Raw genomic sequence first — 21,010 nt, forward strand, 5'->3', positions numbered from 1 at the left:
TGTCTTATCTCCCTCAGTTTCAATAATACGCCCAGATCTTAGCTGAAGATCATTACACTCCCTCATATCAGCTCCTATTTCTGATGTTTCTACTATTTGGATAGATTGGACTAGTCCGTTATTTGGATTGGGATTGGGTTGGGCTGGGAGTTGCGGTCTCAGATTAGACTGGGGGCTTTGTTGTAAGGCTGGCAGTGTAGGTTGAGGGAGCGGCATAGTTCCTACTGGCTGATGCATCGGTCTTTGCCAGTTTGTCTGCCAGGTTGAACTTTGTGAAGTAGGGGGAGTCCATTGTGGTGGGTATGCATTACTTTGCCAATATGGTGGGGTATAGGGAAAATTCAGCCAACCAGATGGGCTTGCCTGATTCAGCCACGGGGTTGATGAAGGAAACGACTGTGGTGACCAGTTTGGAAACGGGGGTTGGAATTGACTTTGCCACATATTATATTATTGAGCATTATACTGCAGAGACTGAAAATAAGAGGTTGGGTCCGAAAACATACCAGATTGTCGTGGCTGCCACTGATGAGACTGGTTGAGCAAATACACCGATTCTGGCTCTTCTTCTGCTTCCTTATAAACTTCTTGTGCAGATGGCACATGTTTGGACTGCATCTAGTGGACACTCCTTATGGCTATGTTTCTTTCTGCATCGGGGATAGAAGATTGCCAAATTCTATTCTCCCTCCATTTGCTTCTGCTTGGCCTACATAACATCAAGTTGTGTAGTCAGCGTCCCTAGTATATCAGTTTTAAAATTTTCCAATAAATTTCAATTTTTTGCACGCGTTACTCCTTCTGTCGAAATTTTATTATCTCTTACAAACCGATCATGTTCTGCTGGTTTTAATCTTGTGCTGCCTCTCGAGCTCCTGATACATAAGTCAATAATGTTAGCAAAATTTTCCTGATAAATATCTCCTTTTCCCATAATGTTTAATGTTTCAATCCATTGTTCCTTCATGCCCCTAATTAATGTTGTTTTTAACACATTATCAGGTAAAGGTAGTGACGCATAAGGAGATCATTGAAGATTATACTGAAAACGTTCCACATACTCCTCTAATGTTTCATTTGGTCTAGCTACCATCTGGAATATTTCGTCCTTCAGCTCTCTAGACCTGCAATAGTCATGATATTTTTTTAGAAAAGATTCTTTCATTTGATCCCAGTTATTTATAACCCTGCCACCTAATCCCATAAACCATCTTAAGGCAGCCCCTTTTAATGTAGAGGGAAATAATTTTAGTTTCTCGGGGTCGGTGATGTAATCATATCCCCTACACAGCACATCGATTTCAAATATAAATGCATCTGGATCTTCTGATGTAAGACCGTGGAATGTAGGGATATGTTGAAGAGGGATTGCTTTCATGGGTGCATTTGCTGCAATATACACTATGGGGTATTACAATGTAGATGTTTGGGTGTTTGGCTAGTTTTGAGCCATTTGGTCGAATATATGCCAATAACCTTCTGGGATATCTACGAGGGTATTCCTAGGTTGAGAGGGAATGGCTTTAACAGGAATGGTTCTAATAACACTTCCTCTATCTGGGATAATGAGAGTGCCTAATGTCTGAGGAGATTGAGTTTCTTCAACAATGATTTTTGCAGCACTTCCCTTGTTTGGGCTATTCAATGGCTGAGTTGTCCTAAGAGGAGACCTCGGTTCCTCAGCTTCTCCTATCTCTCCTCCTCCTTCACAAAGATTGCTGAAATTCCCTTCTTGCAATAGTTCTAGAGTAGAATTTTCAATTTCTTGAAAGTCCTGTTCTTTAGTTTGACTATGCACCTCAGCAAAGGCTACAGATGGTGATCCTGTGGCCTGAAGGGAACTAGTAAGCTATCTAGAAATAACTTTTCTGGGTCCTACTGAAGGCTGAGATTCTGCTTTCTTGAAGATTTCAGCTATGAAGGTTGATCGGCCAACAGTCACCGGCCCCTTAGCTTTTTTTGGCTTGGGTAGAGGTTTGGAATTCTTTTCTGGCTTTTTCTGCTTAGTCATGCGCACAAATCAACTATTAGATTCTACCCAAACAAAACAGCAGCAAATCTGTAGGAAAGCGGGTAGGGGAGCAGGGCTATTACATGCTACACACATAGGTTCTTACCTTCCGTTTTTAAAACCCAATTCTTCCCTAACAGGTTCTTACACTACTCTGAAAAAGAACAAATGGCTACACTCTTTCCCCGGCAACGGTACCAAAATGTCAAGCTATAAAAAGGGTCTTTTTCACCTCTAATTACCTCACATTAGTTAGTCAATCCGGGAACGTTTTGTTATTTCAAAGAGTGTCTCAGTCTGAGGCTATCATTTGCTAGAGTAATGCTAGTAGTACAGTGCTAAAAAATACAAGAGTAAACAGATGCTTTTTTACAGCAAACTACTTGGAAAGACTAAACCACACATTCAGAAAACTAAGCAATTTATCAGTCAAGGGTTCAGTAGCAGTAACTCATCCCTTTGTAAACTGATGGAACTAAAATAAACTAGAGAACAGATCGTGGATCTGGGAGCCGGATAGTAAATGTCAATGATCACTACAGCCTTGGATCGTTCTTCACACCAAAATAAAAAATGATAGGAAACGGAACGACAGATAAGAAATGGAACAGCAAGTAAGAAATAGAACAACAAACCTGAAATGGAACAAAAAACAAGAATTAAGTCTAACAAGCAGTAACACCTTAATTTACAAGATCAAATGCACCAATCGTAACCTACAGGAATCAAATGGTAATCCTTCACTCTTAAGGATGAATTAAACAACACACAAAAATGGAACAACACTGATTAATGATGAATTATAGAACAGTGCTTGAAAACCATATATGCCCATGACACACCTTAATAGTAACCTGATCTTGGTAAACCAGTTATCAATCTCAGTTATAAAGATTACGACTGTATTTCAGAATGGAACAGCAATGTCTATATATTCAACAATCGCAAAGAACATAATCGCTAAGATGAATTCCGTAATATCAATGAATAAGTGCACATCACAGAGGCTCTGTAATTGAACAACAACAATATTCTGTAAAGACCAACAGTATTAGATCAACACTTAAAAGAACAACGATACATTGTAGAGTTAATGCAATAGTTTTGTCTTTAGAAACCTCAGTAAATTAAACATAACAGAGCATGTGATGTAAACTAACAAAACACATCAGATTACCAAATAACGCTGATAAGCAAACCACACATAAACCAAACGTAATAGTACACGAGCAAGTGTCCTCCAGGGCCGGGCCCTTAGCCTCCTGGGGTACACCGCTTGAAGTTATTCCAGACTCAGAGATGAAATAGCAACCGAGTTTGTATTAATGCATAAGACAAAATTACAGTAGATCAGCTCTCAACGAGACTCGATGATCAAAGTTTCAATATTAAGAGAAATTACATAAAACATAAGGACTCGACAGACCCCGCAAGCTAATAGTGCTTCCCCTTTTATAATTGTGAAGGCGGAGATGTGTAGGTGCAAAAAATAGTTAAAGCAGCGATCCCTCAAGATCAAGGGATCCTGAGGGATTCACCAAACCGTTAGTCCTTAGTTATCCCTTTTCTTTCTTGCACCGAGCCGGTATCTCCACTTCCTTTCTAGGGTTAATTCACTTTGATTTGTTTTGCCTTGTTTGCATACAGTTCCCTGTCAAAGGGATAGCGGTTAACCCATCCTTGTCCTCTCCTTTGGAACGACAGCCTTTTGTTTTTCGTTCTTCCTGCATAAGAAAATGACAATTGTCATTGTTTTCATTTTGCACATTAATCTCACAAGTTTTATTACAATTCCTTATCATTTTCCTAGTTCATGATGCAAAAGGTTTGTAAGTTCTAATGAAAAGATGCTCAAATAATTACCAAAAACATACGTTCTTTAGTACTCCACAATTATATTCATTGTCTTTATTTCCAACTATAATCAACATATTAAATTATATCAATCATGATAATAAAAATAATAATCTGCAATAATAAAAAAATAAAAAATTATAAGAGTTACAATGATTAATACCCATTTCTATCTCCATCGTTCCATGGTCATTATCCTGATTAATTTCATTCATCTCATAATTCCTTATAATAGTCATCCAAAAATGTTATGAATATGGAAATTAAATAAATTGAAAAATTATCAAGAGCAAAACCCAAACAAATTATGTACCTAGTATAATAACTTCTTCCTCTCCTCCTCCTCCTGTTTCCATCTCTATATTTTTTTCAACAATATCAGCACTATGTTGATTATTTTTTTGCTTACCACTTTCATCATTCTCTATTTTAGAATCTCCATCATTATTCATTTTAGTAAACACTTTGACAATTAAGAAATATGAATAAAATATTATCCGAAGTATTATAAGAAAATAAATAAATGAATTGCAGTATCTGAATTTTCCAAGAAGTTAATGGATCTTGGATTTGATAGTTGAAAATATTTGTAATTATTTAACATGATTGTCCTTTGTGGCTATGTTTGCACAACACATGAAATTCTTCTTCCATATGTACAACAGGCCTTGATTAAATTTTTCCCCACATAAAGAAAAATAACCACTTTTGCATCACTACGTTGTTGGTGTTTTTCCCATAAATCCATCCAAAAATCATAATCTCTCTCATTTTCATAAAATGCGTCTTCAAATGTGTGAGAGTATTTTATAGCCTCCAAAATTTTTAATTCTAAATTATAGAAATGTATAGTAAGAACTATATGATAACTATAATTGTTTTGGGACTTATATTCATAAATGCCACTAGTCATTTTATAGTTGAACTTGAAGTTCTTTATGGAAATTTCCAAAGATTGGCATACATCATTACAAAACCAAATTTCTACTAAGGGAACTGTAGTAAAATAATTCAACTCATTTTTTTCGATAAGAAATCGAAAAAATTCAATATAATATCCCTTGTGGAATTGTTCTTTTTCAAAGATAGTGTATCCAAAACAACAAGGTTAGTATGTAAAATTGGTTGTAACTGACATGGAAAAGAGTGCAAAAGTGTTGACAAAAGATCAGGGCCCCAAAAATGACAAACAAATTCAAAATTTTTATCAACTTGTTGAACACGTGTTTATCCATTTATCATTCTATTAAGGGCTCCACATGCTTGCTAAGAAAGGGTCTCTATCTTTGTATTACATGTTCCTTTGACATAAGTAAACCCTTCCATTGTGTTGCAAAAACTGGTAAATATGATATCATTAATTTCATAATTCTCAAGAATGTTGAATGTGGTAAGAGTCATCTCATTCAAGTTTTGATCATGACTTTGTCAATATGTAACCATTGCATCCAATATTGTTCTATTGCTTTTCAATTTAGAACAATAATCTTTTAATTTTATGGCATTTGCTGGATAATTAAGTGGAATAGAAAACAAAATGGTTTCATCCAATAGCTTATCTGCTACTGAAGCAATTTCTGCCATGGTTAATCCTTGAAGGGGCCGAAGAGTATCTTTTGTCAAACTGTGTAGACTATTTGTCTTGTAGTTCTCAAAATCAGGTTGCCTTGGAGAACACTTTAATGTTCCTAGTTCATAACAGTTAAAGATAGTGTCCCTTTTATCTCAAATAGGTTCATCAAGATATAAGAGAATTTTTTTATCAGAAAAGAATTGTAATTGGACAGTCGAAGAATGAGCACAACATTTCATCATCAACCTGATAAAATAATAAATATAAAAATAAGAATTCAATGTAAAAATGAAACTAAATAAGGTTTTATAAACTAATGAGAATAAATATGAGAAAATATGACTTATATTATCAGTTTTAGTCATTTATCTACAATAAAAATAGATAGAATAATAAAATGTTAAATGTAAAAATAATTAAAATTGCATACCTTGTCTTCAGCTATCTTAGAACATCCAATCCTCCTTTTCTTTAATTTGTCATTGGCAATTAAGAAATATCTTGCCGAGCGCACACAATCAATAAATGGAGTTTTGAAGAATACCTTATTTGCATAATTTAATTGACAACAAATGCGGATCACCTCAATGGGTTCAACTCATGGATGTAAGAATCGAGAATTACACTTTTTATATTTTTTTTGCTTATGCCAATACATTATATTTAGGATTTGTTAAAATTTATTTTGTTGCTTGAATGGTGTGTTGACCATAAACTATCCAAAAATTTATATTCTTAGAATTTAGATCTGTCTCATTTGTAATTTTGATAGAGTTGACCATTGGATCAGACTCATTGATGTCAAATGGAATCAGAGGAGCAGTGGGTAATGAGGTTTGAAATTTTTCTAGGAATGTTTTCACTAATACTTGAACATCTAAATCATCTCGTGATCTTAATTTGACAAATTTTTCTACTAAAGGAGTTTGAAAATAGATAGCAATTCTTGAAGGCTTCATGAATCTCATCACATTGATTTGCAAGGTTTGGTGTTTCAAATTCAACTTTCCTAGTTTTTTGAAATTCTGTAGTAGGTTTGAAATTACTTTTTGTTATGTTCTCCTCCAAATCAGATGAATATACTCTTCTTAAAGCAAGCAATTGAGAATCAAGTTTATCATCAGGTATTTTATCAAGAAATTTACCTTTTTGTTGTAAATGAAGAAGTACAGATGATGTTTTTTACTTCTTACATAGCGATATCTCAGAATGGTGGCAATGCATAGAAAGATATGTGCAACTATTTAGTCCAGATTTAGAGAAGCTCTCATAGTTATCCAACCTGAACATTGAATTCTTTATCATATTTGTTGAATTAGTACTTGAAGCTTCAATCAAATCTGGTCTAAAATATGTATACTCCACTTGACGTGAAATTAATTTTACCTCATTTTCTTTAATCATTTCCACTTGAAAGTCAATGTAATTTTGATTGTAAGCATAGAAATTAATTATTATTCCTAATATCTCTGGTTCTTTTCCATTTATTGATCCAAATAGGTAAATATTAGGAAACATATTCATGGGAGCTTCTATTTGGATGTACAAATCTTGCACAAACTCATATTTATTAGATGTATTGTATTTTTTAATCATTTCAAAAGTAGAAGTAGAAGGTGTTATTGATACTACCATTTGATTTGAATAACGTTTATTTTTCTTAAGTGATGGTTGTAACATTTCACTTGCTTTTGGGCCAACCAATTCTGCAAATAACAAAAAAAAAATTATTTGCATTAATCAAAATGAAAATATAATTTCAAATATCATCACATAATATTCTTTTAAATATTGAAAACCCACCTAATCTAACCATTTCTATGAGAGTGTACATAAAATATAAAACCACCATACCAGTTGAAGGAGGCATCATTTGTATATCACTTATTTTTTGTTTCTTCATCACTACTTTACTTCGAATTTCAGGCACACCAGATTCAACAATTTCTAGAAGAAAAATTATGAAATACATGAAATACCAAATATTATTAAACAACCTTATAATACATGATTTTCATTTACATTCACAATAATAAATGAGTGCATACGATATGCAAGTTTACTATATGACACAAAAAGTTATCAACTGGGAAAAATTTCTAGGAAAAGAAACCACCTAATCCAACCATTTCTAAAAGAGTAGATAAAATATAAAACTACCATACCAGTTGAAGGAGGCATCATTTTTATATCACTTGTTTTTCTTTTTCTCTTCACTACTTTACTTTGAATTTCACGCACACTAGTTTCCACAGGTTTTAGAAAAAAAAACATGGAAGACATGAAATACCAAATATTATTAAACAACCTTATAATACATGATTTCCATTTACACGCACAATAATAAATGACTACATATGTTATGCAAGTTTACTATATGACACCAAAAGTTTTCATCTAGCTAAAATTGCTTTAAAAAAAATACCCATGTTAGAATGGGTTGTCCTCATTAAAACCGCACTCCTAAGGCTCTTTCCATGGGTTTTATTAATCAACAATGAGTTACTAACATAATGTCTAATGATTGTAACAAAGTATAAACTAAAATTGTCATACCATTTAAAGAATTTGGTGTCGTGTTTCTTGAAATTTCTTTTTCCTTGGATGCTTCCTTTGAATTCTCACTAGCTTCATAGTCCATGGTTTCTGAAAATAAAGTAAAAAATTGTTATCACAATTTTGAATTATTGAAGAAAATATGAATTTATAAATACTATAGCTACTCACATCGTTATATGTGTAAAAAAATGAACAAGAACAATAACAAGTGTAGAACTCACAATAATAGTTAATCAAGTTTAGAAAAAGGGCCACCCCAAATAATTTATTATGTTCTTTTAATCGTTAATATAGGAAAGCAAACATCTACTAGGTTTCCTTCTAGCACGAGCATAAGCACATTTCCAAAAGACATTACATTGTGAATAAATAAAAACAATTGTAGAGACTACAACACCATCATATATACAAAAATTTTGTCTCTTATAGTCATGTATATTCTTAGTTTTATTTAGAAAAAATAAAAGCAAAACACAATGAAAGAACATTAACTATGGTGATCATTAGATTTTCTTCTAGATATTTGTCTAGTACAAAGAAAAACACATAGCAACTTTGCAAGGTGAAAGAAATATAGAATGTGATAGAATTACTTCTAACATGAAAAAGCATATTGCCAACAAGAATATTGCAAAGCAAAATTAATATCCACATCCTAGATTTATTTCTATCGCAAATTCATGGATATTATCAATAAAAACATTGTAAGTTGAAAGAAATCTAGCACGTGCTAGAATTATTTTTAGCACAAACACGTTCATATTTCCAAGAAAAACATTGCAAACCAAAATAAATCTAGCACAAGCTAGATTTCCTTCTACCAAAAACACAAACACATTGTCATTAGAAGTATTGTAAGGCAAAGAAAATATAACTCATGCTAGACTCTATTCTATCGCATATAAGAAGATTGCCAACAACAACATTGCATTGTAAAGAAAATCTAGTGCATGCTAAAATTCCTTCTAGCACAAACATAAACACAATGTCAATAAAAACATTGCAATAATAATAATATTTCCTAGGACATCTCCATGCTTTTGACGTTTGACCTTGCCTTTTAGAGACGATGAGATTTTAGTCCATGCCTACATAGACTATTGTTACAATACAAAAAATGTTAAAACCTCAAATGATTAGAAGGCCCTTCATATGGAATATGTGGTCTAAGAATTGGATATTGTACAAACATAAGAAAGTTGCCAACAACAACATTGCATTGTGAAACAAAACATGCTATGTAACCCTCTATCACAAATGCAAACACATTGTTAATAAAAGCATTGCAAGGTGAAATAAATATATCACACGTTAAATTTCATTTTAGCATAAAAAAAACACATAACAACATTGTAGGGTGAAATAAATCTAACATGTGCTAGAATTACTTTTAGCAAAAATACAAACATGTTTCCAATGAAAATATTGCAAAGAAAAGTAAATGTAGCACATGCTAGATTTATTTCTAGTGCAAACACAAGCACATTGCCAATAACAACATTGGAAGGGGAAATAAATTTAAGCATGCCACATTTCTTTTTGATAATAATAATAATAATAAAAACTCATATCAACATTGGTAGGTGAAAGAAATCTAACATGTGATATATTTAATTCTAGCACAAACGCAACTATGTTGTCAACAAGAACATTGCAAGAGGGTAAAAGAAAATCTAGCACATGCTATATTTCCTTATAGCACAAACATAAGTAAATAGCATTATTGTATGTCTAAAGAAACCTAATACATGTTGGATTTACTTCTAGCACAAATAATATCATATTACCAATAACATCATTGTAAGGCAAAAGGAATCTAGCACCCAGAAGATTTTCCTCTAGCAAAAACAAAAACATATTGCGAATAATAACATTGTAAGGTGAAAGAAATCTAATGCATGCTATTTAATTCTATCACAAACAAAAGCATAAAACAACATTGCAAGGTGTCAAAAATCTAGTATGTGGTAGATTTACTTTTATCACAAACACAAGCATACTATCAACAACAACACAACAAGAAAAAAAGAAATCTAGCGCACTCTAAATTTTCTTCTAGCATAGAGAGAAGCACATTGAAAAATAAAAAAAAATGCAAGGCATTTGATTTCCTTCTGGGACAAATAAATATATTTTCAAAAATAATATCACATTGTGAAAAAAATATAACACATACTAGATTTCCTTATGGTACAAATCCACAAACATATTGCTAACAATGACATTACTGGACAAAACAAATCTAACGCATGCTATATTTCCTCCTATCAAAAACACAAGAACGTTCCAAATAAAAACATTACAAGGTGAAAGAAATATAATGCATACTATATTTCGTTCTAATGTAAACATAATCACATAACAACATTGTTGGGTGAGAAAAATTTAGTCTACGTTACATTTACTTCTAACAAAAACATATAAATATTTCCAATGACAACATTACAGGACAAAAAAAATCTAGCGCAAGCTAGATTTCCTTTTAGCCCAAACAAAAACATGTTAACAATAACAACATTGCAATGTAAAAGAAAATCTAACGTGTTAGATTTCCTTTTAACGTAAACTCAATCACATAGAAACATTGTAGAGTAAGAAATCAAGCAAGTGTTAGATTTATGTCTACCACAAATACAAGCACCTTGCCAACAACAACATTGTAGAGTATAACAATTTTAGATTGTGTTAAATTTTCTTCCAAAAAAAACACAAGCACATTTTAATTCAAAAAAAATCTAACACATGCTATATTTCCTTCAAGCACAAACACAAGAACATAACAACATTGTAGGACTAAATAAGTCTAATGTGTGCTAGATTAACAATATTGCAATGTAAAATAAAATCTATCATGTGCTAGATTTCCTTTTAGCGCAAACTCGAGCACATAGAAACATTGTAGAGTGAGAAATCTAGCAAGTGCTAGATTTATGTCTACCACAAATACAAGCACATTGCCAACAACAACATTGTAGAGTATACGAAATCTAGCTTGTGTTAAATTTTCTTCCAACACAAATGCAAGCACATTTAAATATTGAAAGAAATCTAACGCATGTTATATTTCCTTCTAGCACAAACACAAGAACATAACAACATTTTAGGACTAAATAAGTCTAATGTGTGCTAGATCGACAACATTGCAATGTAAAAGAAAATCTAGCATGTGTTAGATTTCCTTTTAGCACAAACTCAAGCACATAGAAACATTGTAGAGTAAGAAATCTAGTAAGTGCTAGATTTATGTCTACCACAAATACAAGCACGTTGCCAACAACAACACTGTAAAGTATAAGAAATCTAGCTTGTGTTAAATTTTGTTCAAACACAAACACAAGCACATTTAAATTTGAAAGAAATCTAACACATGCTATATTTCCTTCTAGCACAAACACAAGAACATAACAACATTGTAGGACTAAATAAGTATAATGTGTGCTAGATTAACAACATTGCAATGTAAAAGAAAATCTAACATGTGTTAGATTTCCTTTCAGCGCAAACACAAGCACATAGAAATATTATAGAGTGAGAAATCTATCAAGTGCTAGATTTATGTCTACCACAAATACAAGCACATTGCCAACAACAACATTGTACAATATAATAATTCTAGATTGTGTTAAATTTTCTTCCAACATAAACACAAGCACATTTTAATTTTAAAGAAATCTAACACATGTTATATTTCCTTCGAGCACAAACACAAGAACATAACAACATTGTAGGACTAAATAAGTCTAATGTGTGCTAGATTAATAACATTAGAATGTAAAAGAAAATCTAGCATGTGTTAGATTTACTTTTAGTGCAAATTCAAGAACATAGAAACATTGTAGAGTGAGAAATATAGCGAGTGCTAGATTTATATCTACCACAAATACAACCACGTTGCCAACAACAACATTGTAGAGTATAAGAAATCTTGCTTGTGTTAAATTTTATTCCAACGCAAACACAAGCACATTTAAATTTGAAAGAAATCTAAAACATGCTATATTTCCTTCTAGCACAAACACAAGAGCATAACAACATTGTAGGACTAAATAAGTCTAATGTGTGCTAGATTAACAACATTGCATTGTAAAAGAAAATCTAACATGTGTTAGATTTCCTTTTAGCACAAAGTCAAGAACATAGAAACATTGTAGATTGAGAAATCTACCAAGTGTTAAATTTATGTCTACCACAAATACAAGCACGTTGTCAACAACAACATTGTAGAGTATAAGAAATCTAGCTTGTGATAAATTTTATTCTGACACAAACACAGCCACATGTAAATCTAAAATAAATCTAACACATGCTATATTTCCTTCTAGCACAAACACAAGAACACAACAACATTGTAGGACTAAATAAGTCTAATGTGTGCTAGATTAATAACATTAGAATGTAAAAGAAAATCTAGCATGTGTTAGATTTACTTTTAGTGCAAATTCAGGAACATAGAAACATTGTAGAGTGAGAAATATAGCAAGTGCTAGATTTATATCTACCACAAATACGACCACGTTGCCAAAAACAACATTGTAGAGTATAAGAAATCTTTCTTGTGTTAAATTTTATTCCAACGCAAACACAAGAACATTTAAATTTGAAAGAAATCTACCACATGCTATATTTCCTTCTAGCACAAACACAAGAACATAACAACATTGTAGGACTAAATAAGTCTAATGTGTGCTAGATTAACAACATTTCAATGTAAAAGAAAATCTAGCATGTGTTATATTTCTTTTTAGCACAAACTCAACCACATAGAAACATTGTAGATTAAGAAATCTAGCAAGTACTAGATTTATGTCTACCACGAATACAAGCACATTGCCAAAACAACATTGTAGAGTAAAAGAAATGTAGCTTGTGTTAAATTTTCTTCCAACACAAACACAAGCACATTTAAATTTGAAAGAAATCTAACACATGCTATATTTCCTTCTAGCACAAACACAATAACATAACAACATTTTAGGACTAAATAAGTCTAATGTGTGTGAGATTAGCAACATTGCAATGTAAAAGAAATATAACATGTGTTAGATTTCCTTTTAGTGCAAACTCAAGCACATAGAAACATTGTCAAGTGAGAAATCTAGCAAGTGTTAGATTTATGTCTACCACAAATACAAGCGTGTTGCCAACAACAACATTGTAGAGTATAAGAAATCTAGCTTGTGTTAAATTTTCTTCCAACACAAACACAAACACATTTAAATTTGAAAGAAATCTAACACATGCTATATTTCCTTCTAGCAAAAACACAAGTACAAAGCAACATTGTAGGACTAAATAAGTCTAATGTGTGCTAGATTAACAACATTGCAATGTAAAAGAAAATCTAACATGTGTTAGATTTCCTTTTAGCTCAAACTCAAGCACATAGAAACATTTTAGAGTGAGAAATATAGCAAGTGTTAGATTTATGTCTACCACAAATACAAGCACTTTGCCAACAAAAACATTGTAGAGTATAAGAATTCCAGATTTTGTTAAATTTTCTTCCAACACAAACACAAGCACATTTTAATTTGAAAGAAATCTAACACATGGTATATTTCCTTTGAGCACAGACACAAGAACATAACAACATTTAGGACTAAATAAGTCTAATGTGTGATATAATAACAACATTGCAATGTAAAATAAAATCTAACATGTGTTAGATTTCCTTTTAGCGCAAACTCGAGCACATAGAAACATTGTAGAGTGAGAAATATAGCAAGTGCTAGATTTATGTCTACCACAAATACAAGCACGTTGCCAACAACAAAATTGTAGAGTATAAGAAATCTAGCTTGTGTTAAATTTTCTTCCAACACAAACGCAAACACATTTAAATATTGAAAGAAATCTAACACATGCTATATTTCCTTCTAGGACAAACACAAGAACATAACAACATTTTAGGACTAAATAAGTCTAATGTTTGCAATATTAACAACATTGCAATGTAAAAGAAAATCTAGAATGTGTTAGATTTCCTTTTAGCGCAAACTCAAGCACATAGAAACATTGTAGAGTGAGAAATCTAGCAACTTGTGATGGATTTCTCAAACAAAACAATCTCATAATCATCTCCATATCCCTCCACTTTCTCCCCCCCATCTGCGAGATGCATATACATGTTTATAAACCACATCAAGTAAATTGTCTCTCTCACTCAAGTGAAATCCTAGGTCTTTTAATATTTCCGAAACTCTGTAGATAGAACAAACTGTAACATTATCATCAAGAAATTAAATACCTCTCTATGCTCACTAAATCTAGAGTTAAGATGGATCTAAAATGTTTTAATTATTAATAATTATAATTCTTATTTTATTTTATTTTATTTATGTAATTTCACTAAATTAAAATGTTTAAATAACATTACATAACCTTACAACATCTCTTTCACTTTGGGCTAAAGTCTCCAGTGCAATCATTCATGTTGGACTAAAGTCTCTCCATGCAATTATTTAAATTTGTAGATATTTAGTTTTATTTGAATTAATAATATTTAATATAAAGTAGAAAACATAAACTTGGATAAGCCCATAAATATTATAAATATCAAGTGAATTACAATGAAATTTTAACCATTTAATATTATAATTTAATATTTTTATTTTAGAAAACTTTAACCATAAAATTGCTAATAATAAAAAAAGTTAATAAATATATGGTTATTTTATTTAATTTTATAAATATTACATGAGAAATGTAATATAATTTCAAAAATTGTAATTTATAACTTTAAACTTACTTATAAAAAATATTAACATACCAAATTCTTTATTATTATTAAAATTTGTAGATATTTATTTTCATTTTAATGGATAATATTTAATATATAATGGGAAGCATAAATTTGGAAAAGGCTACCCATATTATAAATATTAAGTGCATTATAATGTAAATTTAACCATTTAAATTTATGATTTATATTTTTAATTAAAAATAAAATAAAATTAAAACATAAAATTAATTAAATTTATGATTTTACATTTCTAATTAAAAAAAATTCAAAACATAAATTGATTAAAAACATATTTTTTAAAAATTACATGTAATTTTATTCTCAAATATAATAAGCAATATAAAATTGATTATATAGAGATTATGATTATAATCATATATATAGCTTTTCTCTTATTAAAAATATGGTTATGTCTAAGTATATCATGCATAAGAAGTTATGAACCCATCCCACTGAAAACAGAATGGCCAAAAAATAGAATAGACAACTATGTACGAAGCTTCAAATGTCAAAAATTATTTCCACCGTGCTATCCTACATCTATTGATGTGAAGATATTAGATGTGAATCAATTCTTCCTTCTCAAACACCATATCTCTGGACAACTGAAGAATCTGCAGCGAGATATGGGTGAGGGTTTCGATAGGAGTGAGCTAGGCATCCCTTTTCAAATCAATTGTATGGTCGATGTATGAAGAGAAAGACAAAAGATAATGGGGCAAGGTCAAATACCATGCCAAACATTGAAAATTGAGTTCTTGTGATGCCTGTTGCTTCAAGCTCGGAAAGCCCACTATTTATGTTATCGATTTACAGGTCTTCCTACTCCAAAATGGGGAGGGAGTCTTATTTAGGGATGATAAGGCAGATCATTCTAATTGCGTAGTGTCTAATTAGTCCTATTATTCTCTTGATTGAGCGGATTAGCCGATCGATTGATGGTCCTAGGCTTCATAAGATTTTCATTTCTGACCAGAGGGCTTTGGCGATAAGGCCTCTTTTCAGTAAGCACAAAGTTTGGCGATAATTTTTTTCGTCCCAACTAAAGAAGCTCGAGACTTGAGGGAAGAAATATAGGACCCATGCCTGTCTTATCTTACTTGCCTATGCTGGGAAACCCAACCAGTAATGTCCTGTAAGGTCAACCCCCAAGACCAACTCACTGCCTGACCGGGTTGACCTTTCAGGACCTTACTTGCCCAGATTGGTTGGTTGGATTCAAGGATCTGGTCAAATGCTAGTTGTTAGCCCGAGTGACAGTGATTATTTCTAGAGTTGAGATTGAAAAAACTAGAATTTCTTATTGAGAATTTGGATTGATATTTAGGACTTTGGAATGTCATAGCCACTTAACCAATGGTGGTAGCTTTCTAAGATACCATTTTAGAACTTGGACAAACTAGAAACAAATGGTACAATCTATTGCTGCGGGGCTTCTTTACAACTCAATTCATTTCATGCTAGCTGCCAGTTTGGAGAATGGATTGATATTCCAAAGGACTGCAGAACACTAATTCACAACATGACTAACAAGCTATGCAAAACAACTAAACCTTCTACAACACGTACGGTTTCATCTCATGGATCTGCACCATCATTTGTTGAATCTTGCTATAGTGGTAGTCCCCACTTGTATTTTTCTTCTAGTCTAAACACAAACTCTTTAATGTTTGAATCCTCATCTACTTTATGATTACATAATACCTATTGTGTAGCTGATGGAGAAAGTTATGATTACCACCATGGATGGGAAAATTGAGGGATGCAGCATAATGAGAAGGAAGCAATAGTAGGATGGGATAGAAATATTGGACCATCATCAAAAACCATGGATGAGGATGCATCTCATCTCTGGGTAGAAGAAACGATAAATCGCCTGAGGAAGAGCTCTCCTAATGGACCAGTCTACTTGTTTCTTAAATACTTGATAGCAGTATTTACTATTGCAATAACCCTTTTATAAAATCCAATTGAATCCAGACTTCTCTAATTCACACAATTTAGTGTTCTTCCAAATCATAACACACAAATATTTGACAAAAAAATAGATTAATAACTCAATCTAAAACTAGAGTTTCATTCAAGCACGGCTTTGAGAATAATTATAAGGAGATGGAACATTCAATAGAAGAACAGAGACTAAATATGCCATCATTTCCATTGCATCACTAATTTAGCAAAATGCAAGAAACTCTGGTAAGAAGGGAGGATTAGAGATTCAATGAATCAGATGTAATAGGGAAGGAAGCTTCAGGAACATTAAGGTATATTAGTAGTCCAACTACAACTTGTCGTTCTGAAGAAGAAGGATTGCATCTTCTAGCTCTTCTTCTACAGTGTGCAATGGTTGTTTTAGAGGACAATCATGAAGATGCAAACAATATCCTGCGCTATATTTATGATCTTTCTTCACCTTATGGGAGTTTATTTCACCATGTAGCTTCATACTTTGTCGAGGCCTTATCATGTCAGTTGATCAGCTCATAACGGAACCAAATATTGTATCAGCATTCCAAGTATATGATGGTATCATCCTATTTGTGAAGTTTTCTCATTTCATTGGAAATTAAGCAATCCAACAAGTATTCCAAGGTGAAAATAGTGTGCACATAATTGATCTTCACATAATGCAAGGTCTACAATGGTAGAGAACAAATCTAAGTTTGTAAAAACCTATCAATCTCAAGTACCACCATGGATGGGAAAACTGAGGCATGCAACATAATGAGGAGGCAATAGAAAGATGGGATAGAAATATTGAACAATCATTGCAAACCATGGATGAGGATGCATCTCATCTCTAGGTAGAAGAAATGATAGTTCACCTTAGGAAGAGTTCTCCTAATGTACCAACTAGATTCTTAAATACTTGCATAATAGTATTTACTGTTGCAGTAAACCTTTTATAAAATATGCAATTGAATATATACTTCTATAGTTCACATAGTTTAGTGTTCTTCTGTAGAATTTCCCACTGTAGATCAACAGATTATGCAATATACTAAAGAAAAATACAAGATCTACTTCTACAACAAACTTGCAGAAGCTTAATCGATTTTGAGCAAGATTAAATAGAACACATATAACTGAGAATGAGAAAGCAATCACACATGAAACAGAAGAATACTCTGGGGAAATCCTCAGCTAAAAACCCCACTATCTGTATTATCATACAAGTGGAAATATCTTAGGATTACACAAAGCTTTAGCTCACAAGCTATCTAGCTCTCAGTACAATCCCTCACTACTACTCATAGACAGAATAGACACAACACCTGTGCCTTCCTTCAGTCGTCCAAGCCTTCTATTTCCTTGCACAATTTCTCTTGGGTCCTCAAGCTGTAACATGTGTGATTCTGAAATAGCTGCACAATCCTAAACGAGATAATTCCTTCTGCATGGATGAGGTTCCTATATAGGAAAATTCCTCCAACTAATAGTAGAATGTCCCTTCCTTTAATATCAACTGGGTCTCTATCTGAACTGACATGCATGAGTTATTGATGAGAGAATATTCAGTTATCTGGAGAACACTAGTTCCATGCATGCATGCATTAACTGACTGAACTCACAATCAGTTCCACAAACTACTGGAACTAATCTAACTGGACTTAACTCAGTTAACAGATCTAACTAATTACAACTCAAATTACAACTCATCCTGATCTCCTTAATTAAGTTATAACTTGCTCAATCAAAGGAATAACTATTGCATTTCTTCACATAGACTTCATGTTTGATTTTCTCCAACTAATTAACTCAAGATGAATTAATTAATTACTTTTCAAATAGCTAGTGAGACTAAATTCGAATTTTAATTCTCAATTTTAATTTAGGGACTAATTAAAATTGGAATGTATCCTAAAATGCTACTTATAGCAATGCTATTTTTAGCATTTATATTTTTTTCTATTTCCAATAGAGTTGGAGTACATCCTAAAATGCTATTTATAGCAATGCTATTTTTAGCATTTATTGTTGCTATTTTGAACACTCCCTCTCAACAAGAAAGGCATTCAACTCGAACCTAATCCTAAACCTTTGGAATGTCCTACATGCAGCAGTTCTCTCAAGTGTTGTTGCTCGAGCAACTCCAGAAACAAAAAAATATCCAACCTGAACCAGAATGATGCCTCTGTCATCAAAGTCTCTAACTGCAATTGCCTCTGTTGACTGAAAACTCTATACCTTTGTGCCCTTCAGTATCTAATTGCTCTAGCCTCTGTCACTTTGATCTTTGACTGCATCAATCACATTGAGTCCTCCTACTACATTTGTGTTGTTGCTGGTCCTATCTCCTAGCACTGCATCCGTACTGCACCTCCTCTCATCATGTGGCATCGTGCTGCCCACTGCTGCACTGCAACTTAGTTACTAAGAAGTATGTAACTGGTCTCCCAACTGACCTCCCTATTAGGCTAGAAACACTCTCTGATGTTGAAGCTCCCTCTATCACTCCATCCAAATTTTTCTCTACCCACTCAGCCAGTCCTACTACTCCTCATTGGAGCTCCCATAGCAAGGTCTAATCAAAGAGGCTGGGTACCTCAAGGATCCTGCCCCCATTTCAGCCTTCTTTGGACTATCACTTCACATCGCCCCACCTCTCACCTGGAGGTATGGCTGCATGTGATCCCTCTGCCCACTTGGCTCAAAATTTCCCCCTACTGGAGGTCTCTGCATGAGTGGATGCCTCCACTTGATCTCCTCTTGGTTTCTCCAGTTGTGGCTACTCCACAACCTCCTGAACCTACTTCACCAATTATGGCTCCTATACAATTGTCTGAGACTTCTTCTGGCACTACATGTTGAGAGGTAATGTACTCACCCTCTCTACCACCAAGTATCTGACCTTTGCCTTGCTCCTCAATGCTTTGCATGCATCTTGAACCTCAAGAGCATACAGTTTCTTGGCTAGCAAATCAATTTGTTTCATCTTTCCCGAAGTCACGAAATTTTCTAGAAGAAGAGCTAATCTTAAATCAACGATATCTCCCTCATCTGAACTCCGATTCAGCCAATTTTTTTTTTTGAATTTTGGTATTTTTCTACAACGAATCTAGATCTGCTATTTTTTCTGAAAATATTGCACAAAAATTTTCAGATCTTCTTTGAAAACTTGGGGCCCAATTTTTTACTTTTTTTACTTCAAATTTTCTTCTTCATATACTATTCACTGCTTCGATCACCTTTGCTCTAATACCATCTAGAATTTCCCACTGTAGGTCAACATATTATGCAATATACTAAAGCAAAATACAAGATCTACTTCTAAAATAAACTTGTGGAAGCTTAATTGATTTTGAGAAAGATCAAATAGAACACATATAACTGAGAATGAGAAAGCAATCACACATGACATAGAAGAATACACTGGGGAAAGCCTCAACTAAAAGCACCGCAATCTATATTATCATACAAGTGGAAATATCTCAAGATTACACAAAGCTTTAACTCACAAGCTATCCAGCTCTTAGTACAATCCCTCACTTCTGCTCACAGACAGAATAAACACAACACCTGTGCCTTCCATCAGTCCTCCGGGCCTCCTATTTCCTTATGTAGTTTCCCCTGGGTCCTCAAGCTACAACCTATGGGATTCTCACCTCACGCACAACACTGACCTTTGAAGTAATTTCACAATCCTAAAGGAGATAATTCTTTCTGCATGGATGAGTTTCCTATATGGGAAAATTCCTCCAACTGATAGTACACTGTCCCTTCCTTTAATCTCAACTGGATCTTTGTCTGAACTTATATGCATGAGTTATTTATGAGAGAATATTCAGTTATCTAAAGAAAAGTAATTGCATGCATGCATGCATTAACTGACTGAACTCACAATCAGTTCCACAAACTGTCCGTCGTGCGGTCCGGCTCGCCCGCGCCCAACCACGCCCGCTAGACTCACCTATCGTAGGTTCATCCACCATCTCTACCTTTTTAGCCATCTCCATGTTCACCAAGTCCCTGCAATCATCAACCAACTCTTGTTCCACTTGTATGTGAAACAGCTTCCTTCACCTGCAAGTACCTGTCATCAACTTTCAAGTTTCCAAGTGTACCCACACCTGCACTTCGTTACGAGCAACTGTTCTCTAGCACCAGCTCCAACCGAGCTCTGATACCACCTGTCACACCCCTACACCTGCGGTAGTCTTCCAACCGCTTATAGCGAGGTGTGGCACCACCGATCACTTTCTTTTCATCAATACTAATGTTCATGGACTACGCCTAATTCACTTTTCCTTACTTAGTTTGTGTTTCACAA

The sequence above is a fragment of the Pinus tabuliformis genome, chromosome 1_1, assembly GCF_031772625.1.
Source record: "Pinus tabuliformis cultivar Carrire ecotype Pingquan chromosome 1_1, CPIR1, whole genome shotgun sequence".
NCBI lineage: Eukaryota > Viridiplantae > Streptophyta > Pinopsida > Pinales > Pinaceae > Pinus > Pinus tabuliformis.